The following is a 14844-nucleotide window of genomic DNA, read 5'->3' as shown; positions in this document are numbered from 1 at the left end:
CTCCAAATCCAAACCTCTGACACAATCAGAAATCCCTCAGCAGCCATTCTTGCCCTCAGTGGCCATTCAATCCCAGCTCCAACATATCTCGCGAGCCAGTCTCCAGCATCCTGCAGTCCATGGGGGTCTCCTGACCACAAGTCGCCCACAGCCTGCGTGGGTCCCTCAGCCACTTGAGCTCCTTGCTGATCTGCCGCCATGGTCACCGTCCTGTATGGTCGTCTCCTCTGCTTCTCCTTCTCATCGGGACAGGGGGTGTTGTCCCCATTTCTAGTGGCCATAGCTGACACGGGTGCTGCCATCTTGGGCACAAAGCCTGCTGTTGGAGGATTTTAAAATAAAACACCATTGGTTCTTTTAACAGGTTGTTTAAAGCCAGTGCAATGCCAATGGCATTAGAACTGGGCAGTTGGACCCTTCAGAGCGTCTCTTCCTGGATCCGCACCAATAATGACCCAGGATGAAGGATGATGAGTTTATTGTCACACACATGCCATAATTTACATATGCATAACATTTCAACCATAGAACCATAGAACATGGCCACTGCTGAACAGGTGCTTTGTTAAAAAAGTATATATTAAATTCAATTGCCATATTAAATTACATATAGATACTAAGCATCTGTACAATTGAACCATAGAACACTATACCAAAGAAAACAGGACATTTGGCCTCTTTAGTCTGTGCCAAAACATCATTCTGCTAGTCCCACTGACCTGCACCTAATTCATAACCCTCCAGACCTCTCCCATCCATGTATCTATTCAATTTATTCTTAAAACTTAAGACTGAGCCTGCATTTACCACATCAGATGGCAGCTCATTTCACACTCTCATCACTCTCTGAGTGAAAAAGTTCCCCCTAATGTTCCCCCTAAACTGTTCCCCTTTTATCATAAAGTCATGCCCTTTCATATTTAGCTCTCCTAATCTAAGTGGAAAGAGCCTACTCACATCGACTCTGTCTATACCCCTCATAATTTTGTAAACCTCTATCAAATCTCCCCTCATTCTTCTATGCTCCAAGGAATAAAGTCCTAACCTGTTTAATCTTTTCCTGTAACTCAACTCCTGAAGATCCAGCAACATCTTAGTAAATCTTCTCTGCACTTCCTGTAGTTAGGTGACCAGAACTGGACACAATACTCCAGATTTGGCCTTACTAATGTCTCATACAACCTTCCTGTAACATCCCAATTCCCATACTCAATACTTTGATTTATGAAGGGCAAGTTGCCAAATGCTTTCTTTACAAAACTGTCTACATCTGATGCTACTTTCAGGGAATTATGTATCTGTATTTCCAGATCCCAGTTCCTCTGCACTCCTCAGTGCCCAATCATTTACTATCTATATCCTACCTTGGTTTGTCCTTCCAAAATGCAACACCTCATACTTGTCTGCATTCTCCGGCCCATTTTTCCAATTGGTCCAGATGCCTCTGCAAGCTTTAAAAACCTTCCTCACTGTCCACAACACCTCCAATCTTAGTATCGTAAGCAAACTTTCTGATCCATTTTCCCACATTATCATCCAGATTATTGATATAGATGACAAACAATAATGGTTGCAGCACTGATCCCTGAGGCCCACCACTAGTCACAGGCCTCCAGTCTGAGAAGCAATCATCCACTAACACACTCTGTCTTCTACCATTCAGCCAATTTCGAATCCAGTTTGCAATCTCCATGGATACCTAGTATCCGAACCTTCTGAACTAACCTTGTCATATGGGACCTTGTCAAAGTCTTTACATAAGTCCAAGTAGACAACATCCACAGCCTTTCCTTCATCTACATCTTGGTAGTCTCCTCAAAACACTCAATAAGTTCCACTGAGACCTTGTTGAATAACAGAAGGTGCCTGCTGGGTTGGGTGGCCCATTTTGTTCCTACGTCTTCTGACATGCTGTGTCTCACTCCTTATGCCATAAAACCACACCTCAGCATTCACATTTAGATACTCTTCCATTTTTGCCACTTTGTCTCAAACCTTTTCGAAACATCAGCTGGTTTTGTGATAAGAGTGAAGAAGTTCTCAAGCAACTGTGAGTTGAACAATAACTCGATTTCTCAGGCAGGTGGAGTGGCCCACAATGCATTGGTGCAGGAGATAAACTCTGAAGCACTGAAACTCCACCAGTTTCTCCCACAAAAAGAGTGGAACACGAAATTCTGTAGATGCTGTGATTGAAGTAAAAATTACTTGGTGCTCTCGTTGTGATCTCCTCTACATTAGAGAGACTTGGGCGCAGATGGGGAGATCACTTCGTTGAGCATTTCTGTCTGCCTGCCACAATAGTGAGGATCTCCCAGTGACCACCCATTTCAATTCCCCGTCCCTTTCCCTTGTTGACATGTCTGTCCATGGTCTCATGCACTGTCAGATTGAGACCACCTGCAAATTGGAGGAACAACACCTTATCAACCATCTGGGCACTCTCCAACCGGATGGCATCAACTTCTCAAGTTTCTGTTAGCCCCAAGCCCCTCTATCCCTATGATGCCTCTCTCTCTCTCTCTCTCTCTCTCTCTCTCTCTTTCCCTTCCCCCTCTGTTTCCATTCTCCCAGCTCGACATTCACAGAACCAAACCCCCCCCCCCCCTCCTCCTCCAGTCGATTCTCAACTTTACTCTCTCCTGCCCTCCTATCCATATCTGATTAACGCCCTGTCTGTGGCCTCTACTCCTCCCCCAGCCTTTAATTCTGGCACCTGCCTGCTTTTCACTCATACCTTGAAGAAGGGCTCAGATCTGAAATGCTGGTTATACAGTGCATCTTTACCTCTTGTGAGACCAGCTGAGTTCCTGTGTTTTTTCTCCTACAACAAGCCCAGTAGATTGAAGGAAAGCAAGCAAGTCTGGCATGGCACTGTTGGCAGAGCAGCTAGCACACACTATTACAGCGCCAGCGATTGGGACCAGGGTTCGAATCCTGTGCCATCTGTAAGGAGTTTGTACATTTTCCCTGTGTCTGAGTGGGTTTTCCCCGTGGGCTCTGATTTCCTCCCACCCTTCAAAAATGTACCGGGGGTTGTAGGTTAATTGGGTGCAATTGGGTGGCATGGACTCATGGGCCAAAAGTCTAAATTTAAAATTTTACCATCATGCATGAGCAAACTGGGAAAGTTATAATGATCAAAACATTTGTTCCTTTATCTTTTCACTGACAGATCAGTCACACCCAATAAAAATCTCTCACATCAGAGAGGAAGGTTTTGTGCACAGATGCAGGTAAACGATGCTTTCAGTTGAGTCTCATGAATAAGTATAAGTTTGGACCATGGTAGATGCCGATGGATGGATAACACAGGTGGAGTCATTCTTTCACTGATGCTCCAGGATTTTCTCCGGAGCAACGAAGGATGAGAGGTGACTTCACAGAGATATATAAAGTTATGAGGGGCTTGGTTAGTGTGTACAGACAGAACTGTTTTCCTGTGGCGACAGTAGCAAACACTAGAGGACATCTGTGCAAGGCGAGGGGAGGAAAATTTAGGGTAAATGTCAGAGGTAAGTTTTTATACACAGAGAGTGGTGTGTGCCTGGAGTACATTGCCAGGGGTGATGGTACAATAGGGATGTTTGGAAGAATATAGAGGGTATAGGTGTGAGGAAGGGAAAAATTGGATTGCTGTGGAGTAGGTTTACACAGGTCAGCACAACATTGTGGGCTGAAGGGCCTGTTCTGTGCTGGAATGTTCCATGTTCTGTTTTTACTCTCCATCTCCAAATGTCATTGGTGTTCACGGGGCTTCAGAGACAACCTGTACAACAGATAATCCGCATTGCAGTGTAGATGAGTTAACTTTGTTGGTGACATTTCAACAAATGTTTGTACGAGTTAGTTTTAATGAGTAATTTTTGGGCTCAACAACACCAGAGAGGTTCAGAGAGAAAATGACAAAGCTCAAGATCTCAGCGCAGTCACCACTGGGGGAGTGATCAATGATCACAAAAAGGCATAAATGATTCACAGTAGGTTGGAGGATACCGAGATAAGAAGAGTGAGACCCTCCCTATCTCTTATGTTCGAGCAGAACTCATGCAGATGATGGGTAGACATCTCCATACACTTCTCTTGGTCAGGCAGTGATTGCAAAATCAAGCTACTGCTAAACGAGGAGCTAGCTTGGGGGTGATGGATGAATGGAAGTTGGTGTGAGTTAGAAAAAGGGAGGTATGGTAAGTGTAGAGGTTAGCATAATGCCACCAGGTTTCAGATCCAGTACTGACTGTAAGGAGTTTGCATGCTCTCCCCATGTCCACGTGTGTTTGCTGACGTGTTTTGGTTCCTCCCACCTTCTAAAGCCGTCTGGGATTCCAGCAATGAAAGGGTTATGATATAAGGAATGTTTGACACTTCTTGACCTGAAATTGTTGGAATTTAGGAGACTTGAAGGGGATCTCATTGAAACATTTTGAATGTTGAAAGGCAAGGAGAGAATAGATGTAGAAAGGTTGTTTCCCATGGTGGCAGAGCCTGGAACAAGAGGGCACAACTTTAGGATTGAAGATTAGAACAGAGATGCAGAGGAATTTCTTCAGGCAAAGGGTGGCGAATCTGAGGAATTTGTTGTCACAGGCTATTGTGGAGGTCAAGATATGAGTGTATTTAAGGCAGAGATTGATAGGTTATTGATTAACCAGGGCATCAAAGGTTATGGGGAGAAGGTTGAGCGGTCTCATGATTGAATTGTGGGAAAGACTTGATGGGTTGAATGGCCTATTTCTGTGGTCTTGTCATAGGTTAATTGGTCTCATGGGTGTATTTGGACACTGTGGGCTTGTGGACTGGAAGGACCATTTACTGTGCTGTTTCTCTAAATTTAAACTTAAAGAGGTAGATTTTAAGCTTTAGTAGCCAAACAGCAAATCAAAGAAATTTGTAAAGCTAATGGTGTTATGACATCTGATCATTTAGAAATAAATGATACCTTTAAGGAATAGTTCCAACTCTCCTAAGGATAATATTGCAATGAATAATTTTTTAGATCAATTGAACCTTCCTGTACTATCTGCTGCTAATCAAAAGCAATTGGATCAACTGATTTTGCATGAAGAAATTGCTGAGGCTGTACATTCATTACATTCTGGGAGTCACCAGGTCTGATGGATTTCCTGGAGAATTTTATGAGGCTTTTTCCTCAGTGCTTACACCTCACCTATGTTCTGTTTTTACTGATTCTTTTAAACTAGGCAAGTTGCCACAGTCTTTTTATGAGGCTTTGATCTTGCTAATGCTTAAAAATAAAAAAAAATGCACTTGCCTGCTCTTATTCTCAATTTCTCTACTCAACATTGACAATAAAATTTTATCTAAAGTTCTGGCTCATGGACTTGAAAATATTTTGCCATTTATTATATCTGATGATCAGACCGGATTTATTAAACATGCATTCCCATTTCAATATACACTGCTTATTAAATATTATATACTCTCCTAAGGAGGTTTCAGAACGTGTGATATCTTTGGATGTGGAGAAAGCTTTCGATCAGGTAGAATGGAATTATTTATTTAAGACTTTAGAAAAATGAAATTTTGGGGCTGACTTTATTCAATGTATCAAATGACTATATCTATCCCCCTCTGCATGAGTTCTTACTAATTTTCAGAATTATAAACCATTTAAACTTCGGCGTGGAACAAAACAAGGATGCCCTTTAAGTCCACTGCTTTTTGACCTGGCTCTAGAACCCTTAGCTATTGCTTTTTGAGAATCTTAATGATATTACTGGCATTTTAAGGAGGGTACAACCCACAAAGTTTCACTTTATACTGATGATTTATTGCTTTTTTATTTCAAATCTTGAGACCTCACTGTCTTCTGTGCTTTCTTTACTTTCTCATTTCAGTCAATTTTCAGGTTATAAATTAAATTTACATAAAAGTGAATTCTTTCCTTTGAATAATTTGGCTCTGATAAATACTAACCTTGCTTTTAAGAGTGTAAGAAATCAATTTACCGTATATTTTGGCATATAAGTCGACCCCCCCACCATTTTTCAGTCTAATTTTAAGGGTTTTATAGTATATCCGGCATATAAGTAAACACCCATATTTTGGACTTTCTGGGCCTCCAAGGAACAACCCAAAATGTTTTAAAACACCCCAATTACAAGTAGCAAAGCTGTAAATTAAGTAAGTTAAAAAAACTCTCGGCCTACCAGACAGCACCGGCAACAGCCCACAGAGCTGGAGTGGTGACATTGTGCTCCAGGCAGGAGCAGAATCCTCGGCCTAACAGGCAGCAGCGACAGCCCACGAAGCTGGATTGCCGACTTGGTGCTCCCGACGGGAGCAGGAACCTCGGTCTACCAGGCAGAAGTGGCTACGGTGATCTCAGGGTCCCAGGTAGGAGCGATTATGGCAGCACCCAGCAGCGGGGAGGTGTTGGGGAGTGGCAACGCTGGTGGTGGGGAGGTGCCAAATTGACATCAATCTGGTTTTTTTGGTGAAATTAAGGTCACAAAAGTAATCTGATGTATAAGTCGACCCCCTCCCCCCCCTTTCTGAGAATTTTTTTTAAAGAGTTTATCACTTGACTTATATGCCAAAATATACAGTAATTTTTTGGGTGTATCAATTACTAAAAATTATAAACATTTATACAAAGAAGATTTTCTTACTTTAATAAAATACATGAGAGGGGTGTTATTAAATTGGTTGCCCTTTTCTTTATTGTTGGTTGGTTGAATCAACTCTATTAAAATGAATATATTACCTACATTTATATACCTTTTTCAGGATTTATCTGTTTTTATTCCTGTCTTTTTTGATTCACTTGATCCAATCTTATATATGGAAAAATAAACACCCTCTCCTAAATAAAGTCCATCTACAAAAACTTTAAAAGAATGGAAGTTTAACCTTGCCAAACTTTAGGTTCAATTACTGTGCAGTCAATTTATGAAATCTTACATTTTGATCATATTATATTAACCTTGAAGACTGTCCGAAATGGGTCTCTTTAGAATTTAATTCTGTTACAAATTTTTTTTAATTATTTCTCTTCTTGGATCCTCACTTCCTGTATCTCTAAATAAATTAGCTAATAATCTGGTGGTTAAACATACTTTGAGGATCTGGGGACAATTTAGAAAACATTTTGGTTTACTGAGATTTTCTTTCTCTAGACCTATTTTTTCTAATTATTTCTTTAAATCTTCCATGACTGAAGTAACTTTTAAGAATATTTTAAAGATTTATTTGTCAAGGGGATTCTCACTTCTTTTGAACAACTTTTAGTTAAATAAGGTCCACTAAATACTCTTATTTTTTGGTATCTACAGATTTGAGATTTTTTACGATCTCAATTACATACATTTCCTAAGAGGATTGATTGATGTAATTTTTAATTTATAACCTTTCTATATTGGTTCAATATCTAACATTTATGATATATTGTTGGCAATAAGAGAAGCTCCCTCGGATAAAATTAAAAAAGCCTCGGCACATGACCTACAGCTTTTAATCTCTGAAGAATCTTGGAATATAATTTTCATATGGTTAATACCACATCTTTATGTGCCCGCCACTCTCTCCTAAAATTTAAAGAGGTCTATAGGGCTCACATGTCCAAAGCCAAACTATCTTCCTTTTATGTGGATGTATCTCCTCATTGTGATAGATGTAACAATGGAGATGCTTCACTATCTCATATATTTTGGAGTCTTTGGAAATACTAGAATTAAGTATTTCAAATTTTTCTGTACATTTTATAGTTAATTTTAAGCCTAATCCTTTGACTGCCTTGTTTGGTATAGTTAGAGAGAGTGGCATAACTTTAACAGCATCTGATCTGCATGTATTGCTTAGATGGAGGGACGCGGCCCCACCTACTCATGCTCAATGGCTACGTGATGTCATCCCATGTTTAAATTTGGAGAAAATTAGATGCTCAATTTCTGATTTGAATTTAAGTTTTTAAACACTGTGGGGATTTTTTTTTGGATTACTTTCAAAATCTTTGATTTGGTTTTCATGCAGAGGTGTTGACTAATAAGGTAATTTATTAGTCTGATAAGGATTTTTTTTCCTCTCTGCCAAAAAGCTTTGGTTTTGGTAGTAGGCTTAGATTTTCATTTTATAATTAAATATTATGGTAATATAATTTGTTTGACTGAGAATGTAGGATACCTTGGATGTGTAATGTATTATAATATGTATTCTTAAGTACTCTGTATTTTTTGATGTGGAATTTCAATTTCAATAAAAATATTGAAAAAGAAAAAGGTAGAATTTTGCATGAGTTCAAGTTTCCAGCTCATTGATACTGTTGTGTCATCCTCATGTCATCAACACTGAGTGTTCGGTCATTCTTGCGATACAGTTAGTGATGGTATGACCAGGTATTATTGCCCATTCCAGGCACATTTGGAGACAGATGGGTGGTTTGCCAGTGGTCCTAACCACAAAGGGTGGAATCGATTATGGTGGATTGGGACCGGCTCAGAAAGAATACTGACGTCCCTCCCCTTTCCTGAAGTGAACCAGAAGAATTTTCAATGAACCAAAGAATGAGGCAATACAGGAGATCATTTGCATTCTAAAGGAGCAACTTGCCAGTCAAATGGATTTGAAAAGGAATATAAATTCTTTGTGGTAGAATCTGAACTCTGAATTACACCAGACAACAAAGATTTTGCTTCCTGAACAATTCTGGGTGTATATTATGGATTTTATGTTGCTGATCATAAAAAATATCACCTTCAAATTTTCCTATCATGTACCGATTTTTAGACATAATCTATTTTTGTGATTTCCTGTCATATTTTAAGTCTACTGCATGCATACAAAACCATGAAGGGCAACATGTCATTGAAAATTTATTTTCTGCATTCACACTTGGACTTCTTCCCTGCTGATCTTGGTGCAGTCAGTGACAAACATGGTGAAAAGTTTTACCAGGACATTGCAACCATGGAAAAACGGTATCAGGGCAACTGGGATCCATCAATGCTGGCCGACTATTGTTGGACTCTAACACGAGAGGCATCAGATGCTGAATACAAACGAAAATCAGTGGCAAAACATTTTTAGGTCAGTGAACTAGCGCAATGTCAGCATCAATATGCGATTAGACATGCTAAATTCAATAAAAGTTCATTTAATGTTTCTCCAATTTTATACATGATACAGCACATCTGAAATGATCTTTGTGTTCAGTTTGAAGTTGTCATAATCCCCAATTTTTTTTTCTGGAAGCAAACCTTTTGTAAAAAATTGTTTAGTGATTAGTCCACAACTGGGAGCACTCACTCACAAATTACAATGGAAATATCAGGCCTGAAATGGTGATTGGATTGGAGTTCCTTCCAGAGCATGTGGTGAGCGAATGCCAGATGTAGGGTGAAGAGAAGCAAAGTGCATCCATGAGGGAGAGAGATGCTGCTGGCCGCTTGAGGAGAGGTTGTGGAACAGAAACAGCAGCATGGACTGGGAGGGATGAATGACCTGGATCTGCTTAATTCAGGGCTTGACAGGGTGTACAGAGGAAGATGTTCTTCCTGTCCGTGAATTCAGCACCAGGGACCTAGTCCTTCAGGACAGAGATGAAGAGAAATTTCTTCTCCCAAAAGAGGTACACATTGGAATTCTCTCCCCTGGAGAGCCGTGGAGTCCTTCTAGGGTAGGGAGGTAGATAGATAGATAGATTTCCCAATTTGGATGGGATCAAGAGATTTGAGGATAGAGCTAGAAGCAAGTTAGGGAGATAGAAGTTCATCCATTGATGATGGACAGATGACCCACACCTGCTCCTAATTCTTCTATTGTTGTGTGGAACATAAGTGTAATAGAAGCTGGTTAATGCAGTAGTTGGAACCATCCTTGAACGGGGGTTGGACAAAATTGCATTGTTTTCTCTGGAATGTCGAAGGCAGAGCATGTGCCTGAGAGAAGTTGATAAAACCATGAGAGGTATCAATAAGGTGGACAGTCACAATCTATTCCCCAGGGTAAAACTTTCACCTACTAGATCAGCCATTCCCAATCTTTTATTGGCTAAGGGCCTCTTAGGATTCTTGCTCAAAGTTTATGGGCCCTTTCCCTGTGAAGCAATCAAGTTTAGTTGGTTTCTTCCGCACTTCTAATGACAACGTTAAAAACTTAATGTATTTTATGATTTCACTCTGTGGACGCCCTTAAATGTGCTGCAACCCTTGAGAATGGCTGCTCTATAGGGCGTTTGTTTAAGGTGAGGAGGAGGAAGTTTAAGGGAGACGTGTGGGGCACGTTTGCCACACAAAGAGTGGTGGGCGCCTGGTCTGGAACAAGCTGTCAGGAGTAGTGGTGGAAGGAAATATGCCAGTCACCTGATGATGAAGTGAATGGAGGGATATTGGATCATGTGCAGGCATTAGAGATTTTGGTTAGCCTGGACATCAGTTTAGCTGGAGCTGCTGTAACAACTGGCAAGGACCCAGGGAATGTGGGGACCGGAGTCTCAATGCTCCCCAGAAGAAACAGTTGGCATGGCGGTTAACGCAACACCTTTACAGCACCAGTGATCATGCTGTATACTTAAATTTAAATTTAAATTTAAGGGCCCTACGGCCCAGTCCTACTGCCTATGGCTCAATACAGGCTTTAAACGGCCTGTTAAAAATCATGCGATTGTGGAATCTGGGCCCACGATGGCAGTGCCTGTGTTTGGCAGCGGCGTCGAGGGATGCACACTCTGGGGGAGCAGTAGACTGGTGCAGGGCACCAGCAACAGGGAGAACTACTCCCCCAATCTCCCGTTCTGAAGGAGAAGGAGAAGGAGAAGATCGACCCTAAGGACAGTGACCGCACTGGCGGATTACCGAGCGGCTCAGTGGCTGAGGGGCACTCACAGGTGGTGAACTGTTAGTGGCTTGCAGTCAGGGGCCTGCATTAGCTGCGAGCTGCTGAGGCCTGGCTTATTGGAGCTAGATACTGGGGAAATGGGATTTGAGAGGGTGCTAAAGGCAAGAAGGGCTCCCAAAGGGCCTGGGTGCTAAAGACTTCCTGACCGTGTGGAAGGTTTGGATCTGGGCTCGGGTTGGAACTGAACTGGAGTCTTGTGTAGCTGTAGAGGCTGCGGGAGCGCTGGAGGCGAATCCACGAGCATTCAGTAACTCTGAAGGACTCTCTTTAGCTTCTCTTTCTCTGACTGTAAGGGGTGCCGGGCAATGTTAATGGTGGATCTTTGTCTGCCTTGTGGTGGACCAGAGGAAATTTTGTGTAATATTAAATTTATGTTATGACAAAAATAGTATCTGATCCGATCCAATCTGATGGTCAGCTTAGGTATGATGGGCTTAAGGGCCTGTCCCTGTACTACATTGTTCTTTTGTTCTGTGTTTGATGAATGACCATATCTCAGTGGCCAGGGGAAAGCAAGGCTGTGACTGAAATGTGTGCTCTCAATCTGCCCCCTCCTCCCCCCACCGCTGTCCCTGCCATTCTGTGAGGGCCACGTGGGGCAGAGCATTAAGTGATAATTAAGTGCAGCTGGTTTAGTGTCTTTATTTTCACTGCATTTAATTACCATGTTCCCAAGCTTTGGAATTATCACTGACACCTTTGGAATAAAACAATATCAAACTATTGTTGGATTCTGCTCACACTTTCAAATCAGAAAGCAGTTTTGACAAAGATGCCTGGTTTTAAAATAAAGCCACATTAATAGATAGTGTGGATGGATCCAACCTGTGAGTTTATGTGGTTTATCACTGAGACAGAATGAAATTGTTAGGATCCTTTATCCAGCAGATAACAGAAGCAAGCAGAATGAAATCATCCCTTTCTCATCCTCTCATATTCCAGTAGAACTTCTAGCACATGATCTGTAGACATCTCCATCTGTACTCATTTATTAGACAGGGGTTTATTTTAAAATTTATGACCTCAACTTCAGCCCACCCTCTACAGCAGAGAGATGTTAATTAGGAGCTTGGAGTTGGCTTAGATCAGTAGGATATGCCATATGATGCCATAGGTGCTCTGTGGTTAGTAAGGGATTAGTTAGGCTGCGCTGGGTGGGTCACGTCTCCAGAATGGAGACAAAGACAAAGAAGTAGAGCTCTCCACTGGCCACCGTGACAGAGGTGCACCAAAGAAAAGGTACAAGGACTGCCTAAAGAAATCTCTTGGTGCCTGCCACATTGACCACCGCCATTGGGCTGTTATCACCTCCAACCGTGCATCTTGGCGCCTCACAGTTCGGCAGGCAGCAACCTCCTTTGAAGAAGACCGCAGAGCCCACCTCACTGACAAAAGGCAAAGGAGGAAAAACCCAACACCCAACCCCAACCAACCAATTTTCCCCTGCAACCGCTGCAACCGTGTCTGCCTGTCCCGCATCGGACTTGTCAGCCACAAACGAGCCTCCAGCTGACGTGGACATTTACCCCCTCCATAAATCTTCGTCCACGAAGCCAAGCCAAAGAAAAAAAGAAGAAAGAAAAGAAGTTAGGGTGGGAAAAAAAGGTTGAGAACCACTACGTTTGATTAAGGGTGATGTCATGAAGGTCTTTAAGATGATGAGAGGGATTGATGCAGTGGATGACTTCCAAGGAGACCTTCATAAAGGGACTCGTGTCTCAGCTGAGAGATCAGCCAGTGCACTCGAGATGATTCAAGGGTCAATGTATTGATCTTTATAGGATCGGAGTGCAGCCTGGAAGACCAGAATTCATTGTCCAAGCCTGATTATCCTTGAGAAGGTAGGAGTGAGGCATTCTACTGAACTGCTACAGCGCTGCTGGTGAAGGTGCTCCCGTGGTGCAGTTGAGGGCAGAGCTCCTGGATTCAGATCACAATCAGAATCAGGTTTATTGTCATGAACATGTGTCACAAAATATGTTGTTTTGCAGCATCAGTATCGTGCAAAATTGCAACAATTACGGTTCCATAAATGCAATATTTAAAAATAAATAGAGCAAAAAGAGAAAAGAGTGAGATAGTGTCCAGACCTTGATGAAGGGCTCAAGGCCAAAACGTTGGTTATGTATCTTTGCTATATAAAATACATTGAGTTTCTCCAGCATTGTGCTTTTATTTTAACCACGATGTCTGCAGATTTTTGTGTTTTACGTAGTGCCCAGAAATTTGATGGTGGAGGGTGAAGGAATGGCAAGTGGGTGATTTAGAGGAAGCTGAGTGCTCCTGCACAACTGCTGCCTTATCTTTCTAGGTATAGAGTCGGGTATTGGGGAGGGGAGTAGCCCAGCTGCATAACTGAATTCTGCAGCTGGCAAGCACTGCAGCCACTGCAGCGGGAATAATGGCTTTGGCAGGGAGGGCAGGTGCTAGTCGAATGAGATCCTTTGTCCTGGATTGTGCCAAACTGGAGAAGAGTTGTTGCAGCTCTAACCATCAAGGGAAGTGGAGAGTATTCTATCACACTCCTGACCTATAGGGTGAAGGGTTGGGTTGTCAGAGATCTCTTTTTAAAAATTGTAGATATACAGCTCAGTAACAGGCCCTTCCAACTTACGATCCCCTGCTGCCCAAATACCCCAATCAACTGACAACCCTGGTACATTTTGAAGGGTGGGAGGAAAATGGAGCACCCAGAGGAAATCCACACAGATATGGGGAAAACGTTCAAACTCCTTACAGACAGGACTGAATTCAAACCCAGGTCAATGCTGACTCTACTCTCACCGTGTAGCACAAACCTTTCCAAATCCATTGCTTGCCCTTGTCTTTAAGGAGGGCTCTGATGTTTCATCTCTTGTCTATATTGTGTAGACTTGGAGCAGCATTTCATTGAGATTGAGTGGGCCAGTTCAACCAGTTTTCATTACATACAAACATTATTTAAACAGTTCTAACTCCTCAGTAACACAGTCAATGAAAAGACAAAGAAGTAGATGTGGGAACCAGCAAATGCTGGGATACGCACATGTCAGGCAGCATCTATGGAGAGAGAAGCAGAGTTAATGTTCAGGGACATGACTGGAAAAGTGGGAAAGCAAGTTAGGCTTAAGGTGTAACTAATGTTTATTTCTTCTTTCTAAGTTCTGATGAATTTGGTTTTTAATCTGAATGATTGTCTCCATTCCTCCCTCCACAGATGTTGCCTGACATGGCATTTGTTTCTAGAATTTTCTGGGTTTTTTTACCTGCACTAACACAACATATTTTTTTAACAGAAAATTACTCCGGAGAATAGAGCTTTTCGAACCTTGCGATGTTCCATCTTTTCAAAGTCGGTCTTCCCACACTAATATCCTGAGCTAGAAGGTACAGAAGGTACAGAACCTTAACATCCAGCAACTCCAGGTTCAAAAACAGTTCTTTATCCCCAGCAGCTATCAGGCTCTTGAACATGCCCTTACCACCCTGACCCTAACCATAAACTACTCCAGAGCCATCAAAAGATTTGGCTACACTACTGAAACACCACATTCTTTTCTTTTACCAATGGCATCTGTGAATATTTATTTACTTATCTATCTATCCTTTTATATTTATTATCTCTTTCTGTCTCATGGCATATTGTGGTTATGTAATTTATACTACAATTGTTGGTGTGCCTGCAGCAAGTGGAAATTTCAGTGCATCTGTAGTATATAACAATAAGCTCTCATCATCATACTCCTGCCTGGTGGAGGAGATTCTGAGATGTGAGGTAGCCTCAGGAACCCTGGAAAAGACCACTGGTTGGCAAAGACCTTTAGTGATTGGAGAGGCATGGGGCAGCTGAGATTAGGAGGGACATGACTGAGATGTATAAAATTATGAAAGGTTTAAATAGAGTAGATTGCAAGAAGCTTCAGTTAGTTTCCATTTCTTTCTTTGTTTCCATTTCTCTCTTTTGAATACGTATCTTTTCTTGAGTACAGTTTTTTTTCACTACAAATAAGT

At 41.8% G+C, this 14844-nt stretch overlaps 1 long non-coding RNA gene across 1 annotated transcript in view; it reads left to right on the top strand.

Annotated features, from left to right (window-relative positions):
- LOC138737475 (uncharacterized) overlaps positions 1 to 14356 on the top strand; it is a 33016-nt gene extending 18660 nt beyond the window's left edge. Inside the window, exons 2-3 of the long non-coding RNA XR_011340949.1 lie at positions 3176 to 3236; positions 14130 to 14356. This is a non-coding gene — a long non-coding RNA (uncharacterized lncRNA). The remainder of the gene's footprint in view (positions 1 to 3175; positions 3237 to 14129) is intronic.
- Positions 14357 to 14844: the final 488 nt, after the last annotated feature.

Source organism: Narcine bancroftii, chromosome 6 (assembly GCF_036971445.1).
Source record: "Narcine bancroftii isolate sNarBan1 chromosome 6, sNarBan1.hap1, whole genome shotgun sequence".
Taxonomy (NCBI): Eukaryota; Metazoa; Chordata; class Chondrichthyes; order Torpediniformes; family Narcinidae; genus Narcine; species Narcine bancroftii.
The sequence above is the reverse complement of the archived record's forward strand: the minus strand, read 5'-3'. Positions and strand labels throughout refer to the sequence as shown.